We start from the raw sequence: 17,147 nt of genomic DNA on the forward strand, positions 1-17,147 counted from the left end.
TAATCTAATTCCCACAGTACTACCTGATCTAATTCAACTACATTCCATTATCGTTGTTTTGGTTTTATTGATGTTCATCTTACATCCAACTTTCAAGACACTCCATTGCATTCAACTGCTGTTCTAAGTCCTTTGCTGTCTGTGACAAAATTATGAGGTCATCAGCAAACCTCAAAAGTTTTTGCTTAGGAGAAGAAGAACTTGTTAGCCAAGACCACTATAAAAAAATTTTGTTGTAGATAGGTCTAACCAATTTTGTTAAAACTAAATTACAGTCTTCAGATTGTCATCAATGTTATTACAAACATCTTGTGCCAGCTACACACAAAATCTTTCCATTAAATTTTCAGGTAGATAAAATGGTAGATGAGCAATTCATTGGCACATCAAAATTAAAATTACTCAAATTGTAATTTTGTTGCGCCAACACATCGCTCATTTCATGTTTTTTGTACCTAGAAATTCAATGGAAAGATTTTCTGCTTAGCTGGCATAACATGTTTAAAATAATCTTTATTGTGTTGTATTTTTATTAATCCAGGCAATCATAGTATTGTACAGCTGTACATATGATATTGGATAGGTCAAGAGAGCTATTTACAAGTAATTTTTACAAATTGATTTTTACATTATTTTGTAGCAAGGAAATTATCTATCTTAAACAAAACAGTTAATACAAATCATAGAATTGTAAGGTTGTACATACGATATTGGACAGGTCAAGGGAACATATTTGCAAGTAATATTTAATAAATTGATTTTATATTATTTTGCAATGAGGAAGTTAGCTATCTTTAACAAAACAGTAAATACAAATGTTGTATGGTAAAATACAAACAGCCAATACAAATGTAATAATAAAGTAGTCCAGTGTATTTCATAGACATGCACAGTATATAATAATCCAGTATATTTCATAGACATGCACAGTATATAATTTTCAGACCTAATTGAACATTTATCATATTGTTTACATTTTTAACCCCTTTCAAAAAAAATGATCAACTGCATAAAAGCAATGGTCCAAGAGATATTTTTTTAACTTATGTGTGAAGGCTCTTGGGTTCTTTGTTGCTTTGATTTCATTGGGTAAATTATTATATATTTGTATCCCAACATTTAAAACACTTTTTTGGTAGCAGGTAGTTCTGGACTGAATCATATGTAGGTCAGATTGCTGCCTTGTTGCATAGTTATGAATATCTCCATTGAATTTTAGTGTGCAGTCATTGTTTAACAGGTATGACTTGACAAATGAGATGATACTATAAATGTAAGCAGAGGGCAGTGTCATAATGCCATTTGTTTTGAAATGTTGTCTGCATGATTCGTTATGCCTTAGATTACATATTATGCGTATTGCCTTTTTTTGCATTTTGAAAATATATCTACCTCCAGGTGAGTTCCCCCAAAATATGATTCCATACTGTAATGTAGAATGGAAGTAAGCATAATATACATGTATGAGAACAGATTTTTTTACTGATTTTTTGAGTATCCTTAAAATGTAACACACAGTTGAGAGCTTTTTTGAGATATAATTTGTGTGAGTCTCCCACTTAAGATTTCCTTCAAGCCATATGCCAAGAAACTTGACAGAGTCCACACACATAAGCTCTTGGTTATTTAGAATCACATCAGGCATTTCTTGTTTTTGGGATGAGAGTCTGAAGTTGATGTATGTCGTTTTCTGTATGTTTATAATCAGTTTGTTCTCGTTGAACCATTTGCTGAGTGACGACATAAGCGGTTTAATTTTTTGGTTGTGGTCCTCTGTATCAGTACCCGTTATGAAGGTCTGAAGATGGTAACTTTGTTTTACCAAAACCGGTTATCTACAATAAATTTTTTTTTATAGAAATCTGAGCTAAGAAGTCCTTCTCCTAAGTCATCACTGCAGATTGTCCCTTCGAGTTCAACATGAGTAAACTGATCAAAGTTTTTATTTCCTCTCCCTCAATACCCTTCTCTAAGTTTTTCTTTGGTTTGACTGCATGCTCAATGCACAGATTGAATAACACTGGGGACAGGGTACAACCCTCTCTCACTCCCTTCTCAAACAGTGCTTCCCATTCATGCTCCTTGACTCTTATAACTACTGTCTGGTATCTGTACAATTGTAAATAGCCTTTAACTCCATGTATTTTCTCCTTTCTACCTTCTGAATTTCAAAGAGACTATTCCAGTCAACATGTCAGAAGCTTTCTCTAACTGTGCAAATGCTATAAATGTAGGTTTGCCATTCCTTAACCTACCTTGTAAGAGAAGTTGTAGGGTCAGTATTGCCTCACGTGTGCCTACAATTCTCCAGAATCCAAATGGACTTCCCCAGGGTTGGCTTCTATAAGTTTTTTCCATTCTTCCATAAAGAATTTGTGTTAGTATTTTTCAACCATGACTTACTAAACTGATAGTTTGGTAATATTCACGCCCATCAGCACCTGCTGTTTTTGGCATTGCAATTATTATATTCTTCATGAAGTCTGATGGTATTTAATTTGTCTCATATATCTTGCACACCAGATGGAAGAGTCTGTCATGGCTGGCTCTCCCAAGGCTATCAGTATTTCTCACAGGATGTTGTCTACTCCTGAGGCTTTGTTTTGAGTTAGGTCTTTCAGTGCTCTGTCAGATTCTTCTCACATTGTCATATCTCCCACCTCATCTCCATCTATGCCCTCTTTCATTTCTGTAATATTGCCTGCAAGTTCATCTTCCATTTATAGACCCTCTATATACCCTTCCACCTTTCAGCTTCCCCCTCTTTGCTTAGGGCTGATTTTCCATCTGAGCTCTTGATATTCATATAGCTGCTTCTCTTTTCTCTAAAGGCCTCTTTTATTTTCCTGTAGGCAGTATCTATTTTTCTCATAGTGATATATACTTCGTACTTCTAAATCCTTACATTTGTCCTCTAGCCATTCCTACTTAGCCATTTTGCACCTCCTATCAATCTCATTTTTAGATGTTTTTATTACCTGTGGCCTGCTTCAGTTTGCTGCATCTTTATATTTTCTCCTTTTGCCAGTTAAATTGAATATCTCCCATGTTATCCAAGTATTGCTACTAGACCTTGTCTTTTTCACCTATTCGATCCTCAATGCCCTCACTATTTCATCTCCCAAAGCTACCAGTTCATCTTTTGCTGTATTCCTTTTGCCTGTTCTGGTTAATCATTGTGTAATGCTCTCTCTGAAACTCACAACCTCTGGTTCTTTCAACTTATCCAGGTTTCATCCCTTCATTTCAAACTTTTTTGAAGTTTCTTCAGTTTTAATCTACAGTTTATAATCAATAAATTGTGGTCAGAGCCTGCATCTTTCCCTGGACATGTCTTAAAATTTAAAACCTGGTTCCAAAATCTCTGTCTTATCATTATACAATCAATCTGAAACCTTCCAGTGTCTCCAGGTCTCTTCCACATAAACAGCCTTCTCCCATGATTCTTAAGCCAAGTGTTAGTCATGGTTAAATTATGCTCTGTGCAAAATTCTACCAAGTGGCTTACCCTTTCATTCCTTCCCCTCTCCACATTCAGCTACTATTTTGCCTCCTCTTCCTTTTCCTACTATTGAATTTCAGCCCCCAGTTACAATTAAATTTTTGTCCCCCGTAACTACCTGAATAATTTCTTTAGCTCATCATACATTTCTTCAATCTCTTCATCTGCGGAGCTAGTTGACATATAAATTTGACCTAGTGTGGTAGGTGTGGGCCTCATGTCTCTCTTGGTTATGATATGCATTCACGATGCTGTTCATATTATCTTACCCACATTTCTGTTTTCTTATTAATTATTAAACCTACTTGTGTATTTATAACCCTATATTCATCTGACCAGAAGTCTTGTTCCTCCTGCCACCAAACTTTACTAATTCCCACTGTCTGACTTCCATTTACTGACTTTCACTTTTGAATTTTCTAACCTACCTGTCAGATTAAGGGATCTAACATTCCATGCTCCAGTCTGTAGAATGCTAGTTTTGTTTCTCCTGATGATGACATCCTAAGTAGTTCCCACCCAGAGACCCAAATGGAGGACTACTTTACCTCCATAATATTTTACCCAAGGAGATGCCACCATCATTTAATTATAAAGTACAGCTGTATGTAGCTCTCTCTCATTTTACTATATATACATTAAAGCTGCTATTGACATTTGAGTTCTCTGACAGGTTCACTTGATTTGGGAAAAGTTCAGGAAATACAACACTTTCTTCACACTAAAAAAATTCTTGGGTGGAGTAAAACATCTCCAATGGGAGAATGTGCACTCCCATGGGTATTGACATGAACATTCTCAGGGCAGTGTTCGAAAAGCTATATCTTGTTTTGAACAGTCGACAGGTTCGTGCATTTATGCTCCCTTTGTTACGGGTTTTTGTGGTCATGTATGTCATGCCTCTTGCTAAGGGAATGTAGATGCTCCTTAGTGTGAAAGGTGTACAAAAGACATAGTGACTACAAATAGTGATTATTCCCAATGTTCTGAATAGTGGTCTGCAGTGCTCCTCACTCCTAGTTGACGTTATGATCCTTATTTCTTTTCTTGGAGTAATAATACTTTCTTGCACCCTGAGAGTGACCCCATAGTAAAATGTAAATGTCATGTGACAAGGCACTCCCATGGGGTAGACCGTTCGCTGGGTGCAAGTCTTTCGATTTGACGCCACTTTGGCGACTTGTGCGTCAATGGGGATGAAATGATGATGATTAGGACAACACAACACCCAGTCCCTGAGTGGAGAAAATCTCCGACCCAGCTGGGAATTGAGCCCAGGCCCTTAGGATTGATGTTATGTTATGCTGACCACTCAGCTACCAGGGGTGGACATCCCATAGTAACAAGCCATAGCTTATATGGTTGTGAAACAATGAATAATATACTATTAGGAGATGCTGATCAGTTATCACATGCTTCAGTTTTCTCATGAGGTATATGGCTTGTGACAGTTGGTCACACACATGTGCATTGGGGTCTTGCAGGCAGGGAAATCAGGACGCGCTCAGTATAAAGACACCTCAGCTATCAAGATTTTCAGAGTGTTTGGAATAAAGTTCCTGAATTTACCCCTCCAGGAAGCGTGTGGCGCGCAAATTATTCTCGGGACTGAGACCTGGCTGAACCCTGAGATAAGAAGTTCTGAAATATTCAGTGAGGGTTGGAACGTGTATCGGAAAGACAGATTAGACACCGTAGGAGATGGTGTCTTCATTGCAGTTGACAAAAATATTGTATCTACTGAGGTCGAAGTAGAGTATGATTGTGAAGTTATTTGGACACGTTTAACAGGGCTAGGGGAAATAAAGTTAATTGTGGGGTGTTATTACCAGCCACCAGGTTCCACTGTGACAGTTCTAGAATCATTCGAAGGGAGTCTACATTCTGTATCGCAGAAGTACCCAGATCATGCTATATTAGTCAGAGGCGACTTCATCCTACCTAGTATATACTGGGATGTCTATGGATTCATTACAGGTGGTACAGACAAGCCTTCGTGTGAATTACTTTTGAACACGTTATCCAAAAACTGTCTTGAGCAGCTAAATCGACAGCCAACATGTAATGGAAATATTTTAGATCTGGTAGCTACGAACAGACCATATCTCATCGACGGTGTCAGTGTTGAGACAGGGATTAGTGATCATGATGTTGTCATTACGACTATGGTTATGAAAGTTAAAAAGTTGGTCAAAAAGGCTAAGAGAGTATTCTTACTAGAAAGAGCAGATAAGCAGTTGTTAGCATCCCACTTAGTAAATGAATCGACTTCATTTACTTCCGGTACAATGGACATGGAAGAATTATGAGCAAATTTTAAACACATTGTAAATCACACATTGGACAAGTATGTGCTGAAAAAGTGGGTTACGGAAGAAAAGACCCACTTTGGTTTAACATCACAATTCAGAGAATGCTCAGGAAGCAAAGGCAGTTGCACTCGTGGTACAAGAAAGATCGGAGAATGAGGACAGGCAAAAATTAGTAGAGATTCATGCTGCTGTAAAATGAGCAATGCGTGAAGCATTCAACCACTACCACCGTCATACCTTAGCAAAAGATCTTGCTGAAAACCCAAGGAAATTCTGGTCTTATGTAAAATCGGTAAGCGGGTCAAAGGCTTCCATCCAGTCACTCACTGATCAGTCTGGCCTGGCAACGGAAGACAGCATAACAAAAGCTGGAATTTTAAACTTAGCATTTGAGAAATCTTTCACGCAGGAGGATCGTACAAACATCCCGCCATTTGAGTCTCGTACAGATTCCCGAATGGAGGACATAGTGATGGACATCCCTGGGGTTGTGAAGCAGCTGAATGGGTTGAAAATAAATAAATCGCCAGGTCCTGATGGGATTCCAATTCGGTTTTACAAAGAGTACTCTACTGCATTGTCTCCTTACTTAGCTTGCATTTATCGCGAATCTTTTCCCAACGTCAGGTCCCAAGTGACTGGAAAAAAGCGCAGGTGGCACCTGTATAGAAGAAGGGTAGAAGGATGGATCCTCAAAATTACAGACCAATATCCTTAACATTGGTTTGTTGCAGGATTCCCAAACATATTCTCAGTTCGAATATAATGAATTTCCATGAGACAGAGAATTTGCTGTCCATGCATCAGCACAGCTTTAGAAAGTATCGCTCCTGCGAAACGCAACTCGCCCTTTTTTCACATGATATCTTGCGAACCATGGATGAAGGGTATCAGACGGATGCCATATTCCTTGACTTCCGGAAAGTGTTTGACTTGGTGCCCCACTGCAGATTCCTAACTAAGGTATGAGCATATGGGACTGGTTCCCAAGTATGTGAGTGGCTCGGAGACTTCTTAAATAATAGAACCCAGTACGTTGTCCTTGATGGTGAGTGTTCATCGGAGGTGAGGGTATCATCTGGAGTGCCCAGGGAAGTGTGTGGGTAGGTCCACTATTGTTTTCTATCTACATAAATGATCTTTTGGATAGGGTGGATAGCAATGTGCGGCTGTTTGCTGATGATGCTGTGGTGTACGGGAAGGTGTCGTCGTTGAGTGGCTGTAGGAGGATACGAGATGACTTGGATAGGATTTGTGATTGGTGTAAAGAATGGCAGCTAACTCTAAAAATAGATAAATGTAAATTAATGCAGATGAATAGGAAAAAGAATCCTGTAATGTTTGAATACTCCATTAGTAGTGTAGCGCTTGACACAGTCACGTCGATTAAATATTTGGGCGTAACATTGCAGAGCAATATGAAGTGGGACAAGCATGTAATGGCAGTTGTGGGGAAGGTGGATAGTCGTCTTCGATTCATTGGTAGAATTTTGGGAAGATATGGTTCATCTGTAAAGGAGACTGCTTATAAAGCACTAATACGACCTATTCTTGAGTACTGCTTGAGCGTTTGGGATCCCTATCAGGTCGGATTGAGGGAGGACATAGAAGCAATTCAGAGGCGGGCTGCTATCTTTGTTACTGGTAGGTTTGATCATCACCACAAGTGTTACGGAAATGCTTCAGGAACTCGGGTGGGAGTCTCTAGAGGAAAGGAGGCATTCTTTTCATGAATCGCTACTGAGGAAATTTAGAGAACCATCATTTGAGGCTGACTGCAGTACAATTTTACTGCCGCCAACTTACATTTCATGGAAAGACCACCAAGATAAGATAAGAGAGATTAGGGCCTGTACAGAGGCATATAGGTGGTCATTTTTCACTCGTTCTGTTTGGGAGTGGAACAGGGAGAGAAGATGCTAGTTGTGGTACAAGGTACCCTCCGCCACGCACCGTATGGTGGATTGCGGAGTATGTATGTAGATGTAGATGTAGTTTGCTGTCTGCCATGAGCCTCAGAAGTTTCACAATCCCTGCACAGTTTAGGTATCCTCTGTCAGTGAGTTTACATATCAATTTTTCCATTTTTCCTCATAATTTTCATTTTGTTTATAACAAACCTTTCTTTTGTTACATCAAACAAAGCATCTGCTTCCTCTTGAGCCTTGCTGGCATTGATACCTTTTGAATATAAAGTTGTATTGTCTGCATATTACAAGAGCTTAAGTCATTTATAAAAACTAGTAACAGGAGGGGACCCATTATCAGTCCCTGTGGTACCCTATATTCCAATTTCCATTCAGATGATAGTGCTCCTTGGACTGATACTAGCTGTTTTTTGTTTTCCAGATAAGATCTGAAGGTTATCAGTAAGGTAAGGTCACGAAGTTTCAGTGCTAGCGTCTTCAAAACTGTGCTTTATGCCAGTGACTGTTGTAATTAGGTATAAGTACAACACAGCCAGTAAACTGAACACAACTTTATTCCATGGAAGCAGTAACAACTTGAACACTATTTAAGTAACTTTCAGCAGGAGCCAATTACACACACAAATAGCTGTAGCAGTACCCTTAGAGGATTGTACTTCTCATCCACTGGGCTCTGTATTGGGAGTGTACAGTCTGAAGTGCTTTGGTCATGGATACATTGTGTGGCCACCTTCCTATGTCAAACCATATGGCAACACTGGTGACACTGGGGCTCTTTCCATGTCGACCTCAGGTATCTGCTCTGGTGATAGTGCTCGTGGTGCTGATGTTCAGGAACAGATGATGGAATCCCTGACAGTGGTGTTAGAAGCAATAGAGAAATTGCTGGTTCAACCACCTAGGATAGATTCACTTGCCTGTGTGTGAGTGGAGAACTGGCAGCAGCAGGTGATGCAACACTCGACATGGATGGGCACAGAGGTGTTGGTGTGACATCAGGTGGCACCCCCATGCATTCATGCAAAGGTAAAGCAGACCATGGTGCCTCGAGTGGAGACCATCCTCCATGTGGATATTGCAAAAATGCTGCCTGGGCAACTGCTGATGACAATTGGAATCCATTTAGGGTAAAGTCCAAAGCGGTGCACCCAGATAGCCACTCCCAGAGGGAAGAGGAGTGGCACTGCACTAGTTGTTGTCTAGGTGGAGGATGCAGTGTCCTTGGCTGCTGCCCATGGAGTGGCTCTGCTGATCACTTCTCACCAAATGGCATGAAATGATATGAGAAGAGTAACTGATCTAAGGCAATGCCAGATGAAGAGTTGGCAACATACTTTTTCATCTGTTCGCTCTAGGTGTAGCACCTCAGAATGTGGATGGAGCAGTGGGGCGAGGATGTGAAGGATACTATGGGAATCAAAAAATGCTGCAAACACTTGTAATGAAAACTGTGGGCTATTATTGAATGAACGACATATGGGAGATGAGAATATGCATCAATGACCAACAGCCAATAAGCATTGAGAAAGGAGCCAGCAAAATCCACATGTATTCAGGCCCACGCATGCAATGGAGTCATCCAGGGAGACAGTAACACCTAGTGAGCTGCTTGGTGCATCATACATTGTGAACAGGATGCAACCAGTTGGGTAATGTCACTGTTCAAGCTGGGCCAAAACACATGTCGACAGACCAATGCATTTGTTCATGATACACCCCAGCAGTCTGCATGTATGAAGTGGAGATCCTCTAAATGAAGCACTGAGGGGATCACCACCCAAGTGGCCATGTGATCCGTGTCCAAAAGAAGAACACCATCCATAACAGAGAATCAATGTTGAAAGATGTAATAATTACAGAGGGGGTCAGGCACATGAGAAAGTGGTGTATCTGGCAGACCGAGTTGTACAAATGTTATGACCTGGTGTATAATGGGATCTGAATTTACAGGAAAACTGTCTACCATCTGCTGTGTGGTGACATCAATGTGGAAACAAAGCAATTCCTCCTGATCACTTCCTGTGCCCAGACTTGCCAGCAGGCAGAACAGTACATCAGCATTTGCATGTTGATTGGTAGGTTGGAAATGAGTCTCATAGTTGTAACATGAATGAAAGGAAAAGATCCCAATGAGAAATGTGATGTGCTGCTTTATCTGGTAATGACACAGAAGGACTGAGTAAGAAGACCAATGGTTTGTGTCTGGTGACCAGGTGGAATTTGGTAACACAGAGAAAGATGTGGAATTTCTTAACAGCATACACAATGGCCAAAGCTTCCTTTCCTACCTGAGCGTACCTAGTTTGAGCAGACGTCAGCTTTTCTGAGGCATAAGCAATAGGCCACTTGGAGACATTGGGATATCTATGAGCACTTAACCCCCCTTCTCCCTGACCCGTACTGGAAGCGTCCATTGCAAGGGCCAAGTGGAGGTCTGGTTGGTATGCCACTAAGCAGGACAAAGACTGGAACATGGTCTTAATCGTGGAAAACATGGTTTCACAACCTGGCAACCAATGACACTGATGCCCTTTGAGCAGCAATGCGTGTAACGGCTGTGTGATTGTCACTGCCCCACACTAAAATTTATGGTAGTAGGTGACTTTGTCTAGAAAAGCCTCAAGTTCTCTGACTGATGTAAGGCACGGAAAAAACACAGTAGCAGAAACAGGTTGATGCAGGGATTTGAGACCCTCGCAAGAAACTTCAAACCCAGGATAAATGATAGAAGGTTGAAAACACTGGCATTTTCCTAAATGTCAGTATACTTCAAGTACAGAAAAAAAAGCGTACAGAAATTTTGTGACTGCTCCTCTGTGGATGCAACGGAAACTACAATGTCATCCAAATAGTTTGCACAACCTGGCACACATACTGTAAGTTGTTCCAAAAAACATTGAAAAATAGTGGGAACACTGGTGAAATGAAATGAAATGTCGTGTGACGAGGGCCTCCCGTCGGGTAGACCGTTCGCCTGGTGCAAGTCTTTAGATTTGACGCCACTTCGGCGACTTGCGCGTCGATGGTGATGAAATGATGATGATTAGGACAACACAACACCCAGTCCCTGAGCAGAGAAAACCTCCGACCCAGCCGGGAATCGAACCCGGGCCCTTTGGATTGACAGTCTGTCGCGCTGACCACTCAGCTACCGGGGGCGGACGGGAACACTGGTGACTCTAGAAGGCAATCTCAAGTACAGGTACAATCTGAAAGGGGTATTGAAACTAACATATGTTGTACTCTGTATCTAAAGGGAGTTGTAAATAGGCATCTGACAAGTCAATTTTTGAGAAATATTGACTACCTGATAACTTTGCAAAGAGTTCGTCTGGGTGCGGTATTGGGTATGTATCCACTACAGATTGTGCATCCACAGAAACTTTAAAATCACTGCATAGGCATAACCGGCCCAAAGGATTCTTTACTAAAGCTAAGGGGGTAGACCACTCACTTGATGCATTAGGCTGAACAACATCAGATTCCGTGAGCTGATCTACATCATCCTTGATTTTTTCCCTGAGTACCACTGGAACTGGACAGGCCCAGAAAAAATGAGCCCAAGCAGGAGGTCTCATGGTAATGTGCACTTGAAAATTGTTGGGACACCCCAATCCAGGAGAGAATGAAGGGGAAAATTCAGAACATAATGCATCTATCTGTGTATATGGCACTTGCTCAGACAATAAATTCACTTCATCTTAAATAGTAAAACCAAAAAACTTAAAAGCATCTAATCCAAAAAGATTCTCCATACATGCATTATCTACAACAAGAAATGTAAGTGATCAGGCTAGACTTGTAGCTCACGAAGGCAGAGAATAGGAATACTCTGCTTATTGTAATTTCCTAACTTCCGTGACACAGGGAGAAATGGAGGGAAGTTGAAGTCCATATAAGTTTATGAGTTTAACAAGCTTACCACAGCTCCTTCATCCACTTGCATGTGCAAAACTTTATGAAAAACCATAACATCAACGAAAAGCTTGTTTGGCACATCAGAAATAGCCGATACAATATTTACATCCATATCTTCATCAGGGTCATTGTGCTGAATTTTTGCATTACAAGCAGAAGCAATGTGACCTCTTTTGTTGTAATTACGACAGGTAGTCCAGAATTTGGACCCCCTGGGCACTCAGGATTATTGAAACAATAAGGGCAGAGCGGGAATGTGGAATTCTGTTTACTGGCCTGCATACTTTGTTGGTACGCTGCTGCTGGGTGCGAGGCCTGCCGCATTGATGCTGTGATGGTGTGCAGACCACCGTGACTGTGTCTTCCACCCATGAACTATCTGAAGCTTGATGTGGAGCAGGCTTGAATTGCTGATACCTCACACCATGACTCAATTTGGTGATCCATAGCGTACAACACCTTGAATGGCTGTGCAATAGCTAAAACCTCAAACAGGGGTGGATTTTCACCCTGGAGGTCATGCTCTCATCCCTCAAGATCTGGAGCTAAATGGATTATAGCATCTGTCACCTACTGATCAGCATACAGCTCTTTATGCGCACCAGACACAAAATGACGAGGACGACTTAACCCATGGAGCTCGGCCACCAATGTTCGATCGGTAAAACGCAACCTGTGATGCAATAATGTGGGTGTGCTTATGGTAGAATTTTGAAAGTAGTTCACACATTTGGTCAAACGTTAAAGAGACAGATCCTGCAAAGGGGCGAGTTGACATAGGACTTGTTACATTGTTGGCAGTATCCATGCAAGGAACAAGGCATGATGTAAAATAGTGTCAGTAATCCTAAAAGCCTGAAAGTGTTGGTGCAGATTTGTGTCTCATTCCTCAACAGACTCACTGTGTGCAGAAAACGGAGGCAGATAAACCATGGGAGACACGGAGGGCAAAACAGCAGGTGACACAGACTGAGAAGCATGCTGACTTGACAAAACAGAAGCCAATGATTGAAGTACCAGAGTTTGATTGTCCAGCACCTGTGATTGGTGGTGCAACACCATAGTGAATGATTCTTGTTGTTCGACCAACTGACAGAAAATGTTGTCCGTAACACCATCAGCCATCATGAGAATAAACGGCGGAACAACCAGAACAGAAATTTGCACGGAGAACTGGACCCCCCTGCTCTCTCTCTATCTCAAAGATTTAGTGCTGCTGCTTTTGTAGATTTGCCTTTATAGAACCCTTTCTGTGCATCTGAGAGAAGTTCATTAATTTCAAAGTAAATTGAGATTTGGCCTTTCACTGCAGTCTCAGTGACTTCAGCAAAAAAAGGAATTATTGATATTGGTCTGAAGCTTGCTGCCATGCCTGGGTCATCCATTATAATTAGCTGGTACTGTCCATGCAAGACCGGAAATACAACAGATTGACATTTATTACTTACCATAGTTAATGGTTCAGCAATATCATGGATAATTTTTGTGAGGACATAAGTGGACACCCCATATGTATCCTGACTGTCAGAAGACTTTTAAGATTTTGCAGTCTTCATTATATTATAATTATTATTATTTCTCCATTTCACCTAACACATCTGTTTTCATTTCTTACAGCAGCTGCAGGGTCTATATTCCAGACAGGGGTTGCACCTACAGTGTTTCTCACAATGTGAATAAAATAATTGTTGAACTTATCTGAACTGCACAAGCTTAATAGAGAGGTGGGTTTTTTCCTTTGTTCATTGATCAGGTCCCAGGCTTCCTTGTGTGAGTTGATAGCTCCTTCAATGGACCTGTCATTATTTTTCTTTTTGGCTTCTTCTGTGTCCTTCCTACAAAGACGTTTTGCCTGTAAACATTTGCTGTAAAACATTTCCTTTGCACAAGGATCTGTTGCTGCTTTGAAATGATCATGTAATAGCAGTAGCCCTTTCGCTCATCATGTTCTCAGTTGACACCATCATGTTTCACCGATTGCAGATTGGAAACACAGAATGTCTACATTTTGTCATGCTGCTGGTGGATGACGACAATCTAGTAAAGGCGTGAGCACCTTCATCTCCTTTGAAAAGGGAAGTCAACAGTTGAATGTTCGTCATGCTGTGTTACATGTACTGTAATGTGTGGAACATGCTTCCATTTTTTCCTTTCTGTTTTGGTACTGTCGACAATTTATAGAAGACAAAAGTGTTACAAGTTTCTTAAAGGTAAGGTTATTGTGTGATGTTTTTTTGTTACGTTGTTAGCTACATTTTTTTCAAATCTGGTTGTTGTCATTTGACGCCATTGTGATGACTTGCGTTCATGTGGCATGGACATTCTGGTTTTTGTAGGTATTATTTTTAATGTTCAGTTGAAATAATTTTGGAAGATAATCATTCTTAATATATTTAATTGATATTCTGATTATTTTCACACATCACATAGATCATATGAGTAAATATTTTAATTTTTCAGACTCTGATATGGTGAAACTTTTTGACGAGGAAATTGAGCAGATTCTACTATAGCTGAGTGCCAGTGAACTTTCAGAGCTCTCAGACAGTGAAGAGTCTGGACCTGAAACTCTTGGAGATACAGCAAATGTGATGAATGAAGAAGCACAATAGGAGTGCCAGACCTCACAACATGAAAGAGACACTCTAGAACCTGAGAAATTAGTTTCACAAGCAGAAAATGAACAGCCGCACAGTAACTTCATATGGAAAAAAATGTCTTTTACATTTCTTGGCACTACTTCCAGTGGTCCAGATATTTCAGCTGATGAAGAAGTAAGAAGTCCTGCTGAATATTTTTCAGAATAGTTCACCGATGATTTTCTGGAACTGCTTTCGCAACAAATAAATTTATATTCAGTGCAGGAAAATGGAGTGCCAGTGAAATTTACCAACTCTCAAATACAAAAACTGATTGGGGTACATGTTTTGATGGGTACATTAAGATTTCTCAGATTGCACATATATTGCAAGAAGGTAAGGCTACAGGTAAGTAGAATCAGGGAAATTTGTACCAGTCTGATACAAGAAGAAAGACAAAGTACTGATGAGAAATGATCCCTTTCAAAGGAAGGAATGTAATGAAGCAATTTATTTGTGGTAAACCAAACCCTGTTGGTCCAAAAGATTTTGTTCACTGTGGTGTTTCTGGGATGTATATGATTCTGAAAAATATCAGGATAAAAGTATGGGAATTTGAAGTGACCACAAGCACCTGAGCCTTGGTGGTTCCATAGTGATGTAACTGAGTGAACGTATTCCACAAGGCTGTGGGTACAAACTGTATTTTGATAATTATTTTACATCTATGTCACTGGTGCATGAATTGTTGAAAAAGAAGATCTTTTTCAATGGGAGCATCAGAGCAAACTGGTTACAAAAGTGTCCACTGAAATCCGAGTCTGAACTGAAGAAGGAAGGAACAGGGTCTGTCAATGTTTGTGTGACCACAGAAGAAGATCTCTGTGTTGTTCACTGGCCCGATAATAGTGGTGTTACTCTCACTTCCTCATACGTGAGTGCAGACATTATCGATAAAGGAAAGAGGTGGAATGTGGCACAGAAGCAACATCTGAAGGTCACAAGACCAGCCATTATAAGGGATTACTGTTCATTTATGGGCAATGTTGACAAAATTGATTTTTTGATCTCTCGGTACAGAATATGCATGAAAACTAAGAAGTGGCCTGTAAAAGTAATTTTTCATATGGCCAATTTCTCCATATGCAGCTCTTGTTACAATAGCTGAGAGGTCTGGATGCCAAAGGAAAAGGATGTAAAGAGAAAATGGATCTGCTGAAGTTCAGAAATCAGGGAGCTGAAACTTTAATGATAATGGAGAAGGAAAACAGCTTCACTTTGAGGAAAAGAGGACATCCGCTGTTGATTGAGGATGAGTTTGAAGATGAAGAATCCACATTGGATGCAGTAAAAACATTGCAGAGAGAGGTGAGGCCAGTTTCAGATACCAGATATGACAGGTTTTCTCATTGGCCACATTACACTGAAGGGAGGGAGCAAAGATGCAAATTAGAAAAATGCATTGGTAGAAGCTGAGTTCAGTGTTCCAAATGCCATATAACACTTTGTTTGAACAAAAATAACAATTGTTTTGTAAAATTTCATATTCAGTAATTTGTTGCAATAAATTTAGTCACTTGAATGGTTTACTAATTATTTCTTTACCAAGAAGTTGTTGACCGCATTCTTTAGTTATATGTACCTATAGTGACACAGGTGTCAAATGACAACACTATGTTTTTCAAAAACCATGTTTGTAATTTCTTTTTTTTTCAGTGAACATGTTGAGATAAATCATTTGAACAAGAAAAACACAAAAATAAATTTTTTCATTGGCGAAGAAAAAACAGTCACTGAAATGGCTATAACGGGTTTTAATGTTTTTTGGTTTTCTAGTATACCACGTTTTTTTCTCTCAGCCATTTTTCCTGTGTTGTAAAATGTTTGTAGAACATTTTCTGGTTTTTGGTTGATAGATATAGTCAAATTTGGTTTCGATCGTCTGAAAGAACTCTTTAAAAGCATTAACCACTGCCATTACTTGTATCCGAGCTGCCACTCTACTGCAGATAATGCTGTCTGAAAAGCACTTAATGTTTCCTTGTTCATGGCCCTTTTTGTGAATACATAATTAGAATGCAGGAAACAGTTTGATTGATTATTAGCTCTTTTTGTGTAAATTTCCATGACCAGTACTCTGTGATCAGAAATCATTGGGTGAATTACAGTCATCTTATTGTTCCAAGTATTTAGGTTTGTGATCACAGAGTCAAGGCAAGCATCACCTCTGTTGAAACTTCCTGGCAGATTAAAACTGTGTGCCCGACCGAGACTCGAACTCGGGACCTTTGCCTTTCACGGGCAAGTGCTCTACCAACTGAGCTACCGAAGCACGACTCACGTCTGGTACTCACAGCTTTACTTCTGCCAGTATCTCGTCTCCTACCTTCCAAACTTTACAGAAGCTCTCCTGCGCAGGGAGATTTTAGGAGAACATTTTATGTTGTACATAAACTCTGTGTGGCGTGTTTTGTGCATATTATGAGACATTATGGCAAGAAATTCTTTACAAGCAGCCTACCGAGTAACTGAATGTGTTTACTCACAAGTGGTTCTAGGTCAGTGGCTGTTTAGGACATTGAAAATATCGGGTCATACTAAATATCATCTGGCTGCTTTCAGACATGAACTTGTAACAGGTATAATCAATAACATTGTGTAATTGGTGTTGGGATACTAAATACAGACTTGATAGCCATTTTCCATGTTTTAAGGACAATAAACTAACTTAAAGGAAATGTTAGGCATTTTCCAGTGACTGGAGTTATGGTGTAGTCGAATTTTCGTCAGTGCTGCTTTTGTCGGCTAAACCAGTATCTACCATCACAGAGTGAAGGGGCAGCCAACCTGGAACGTATCCAGGTAGGTGGACTGATTGTTTAAAGGATAGTGTGAGACTAAGCCATCC

General features: G+C 40.1%; 1 non-coding gene across 1 annotated transcript; it reads right to left on the reverse strand.

Moving 5' to 3' along the window:
- Positions 1 to 16,497: 16,497 nt before the first annotated feature.
- Positions 16,498 to 16,572, reverse strand: Trnas-uga (transfer RNA serine (anticodon UGA)). The gene has a single exon. It is a non-coding gene; the product is annotated as a tRNA-Ser (tRNA).
- Between the last annotated feature and the right edge of the window lie 575 nt (positions 16,573 to 17,147).

This window comes from Schistocerca serialis, chromosome 10 (assembly GCF_023864345.2).
Source record: "Schistocerca serialis cubense isolate TAMUIC-IGC-003099 chromosome 10, iqSchSeri2.2, whole genome shotgun sequence".
Lineage (NCBI taxonomy): Eukaryota > Metazoa > Arthropoda > Insecta > Orthoptera > Acrididae > Schistocerca > Schistocerca serialis.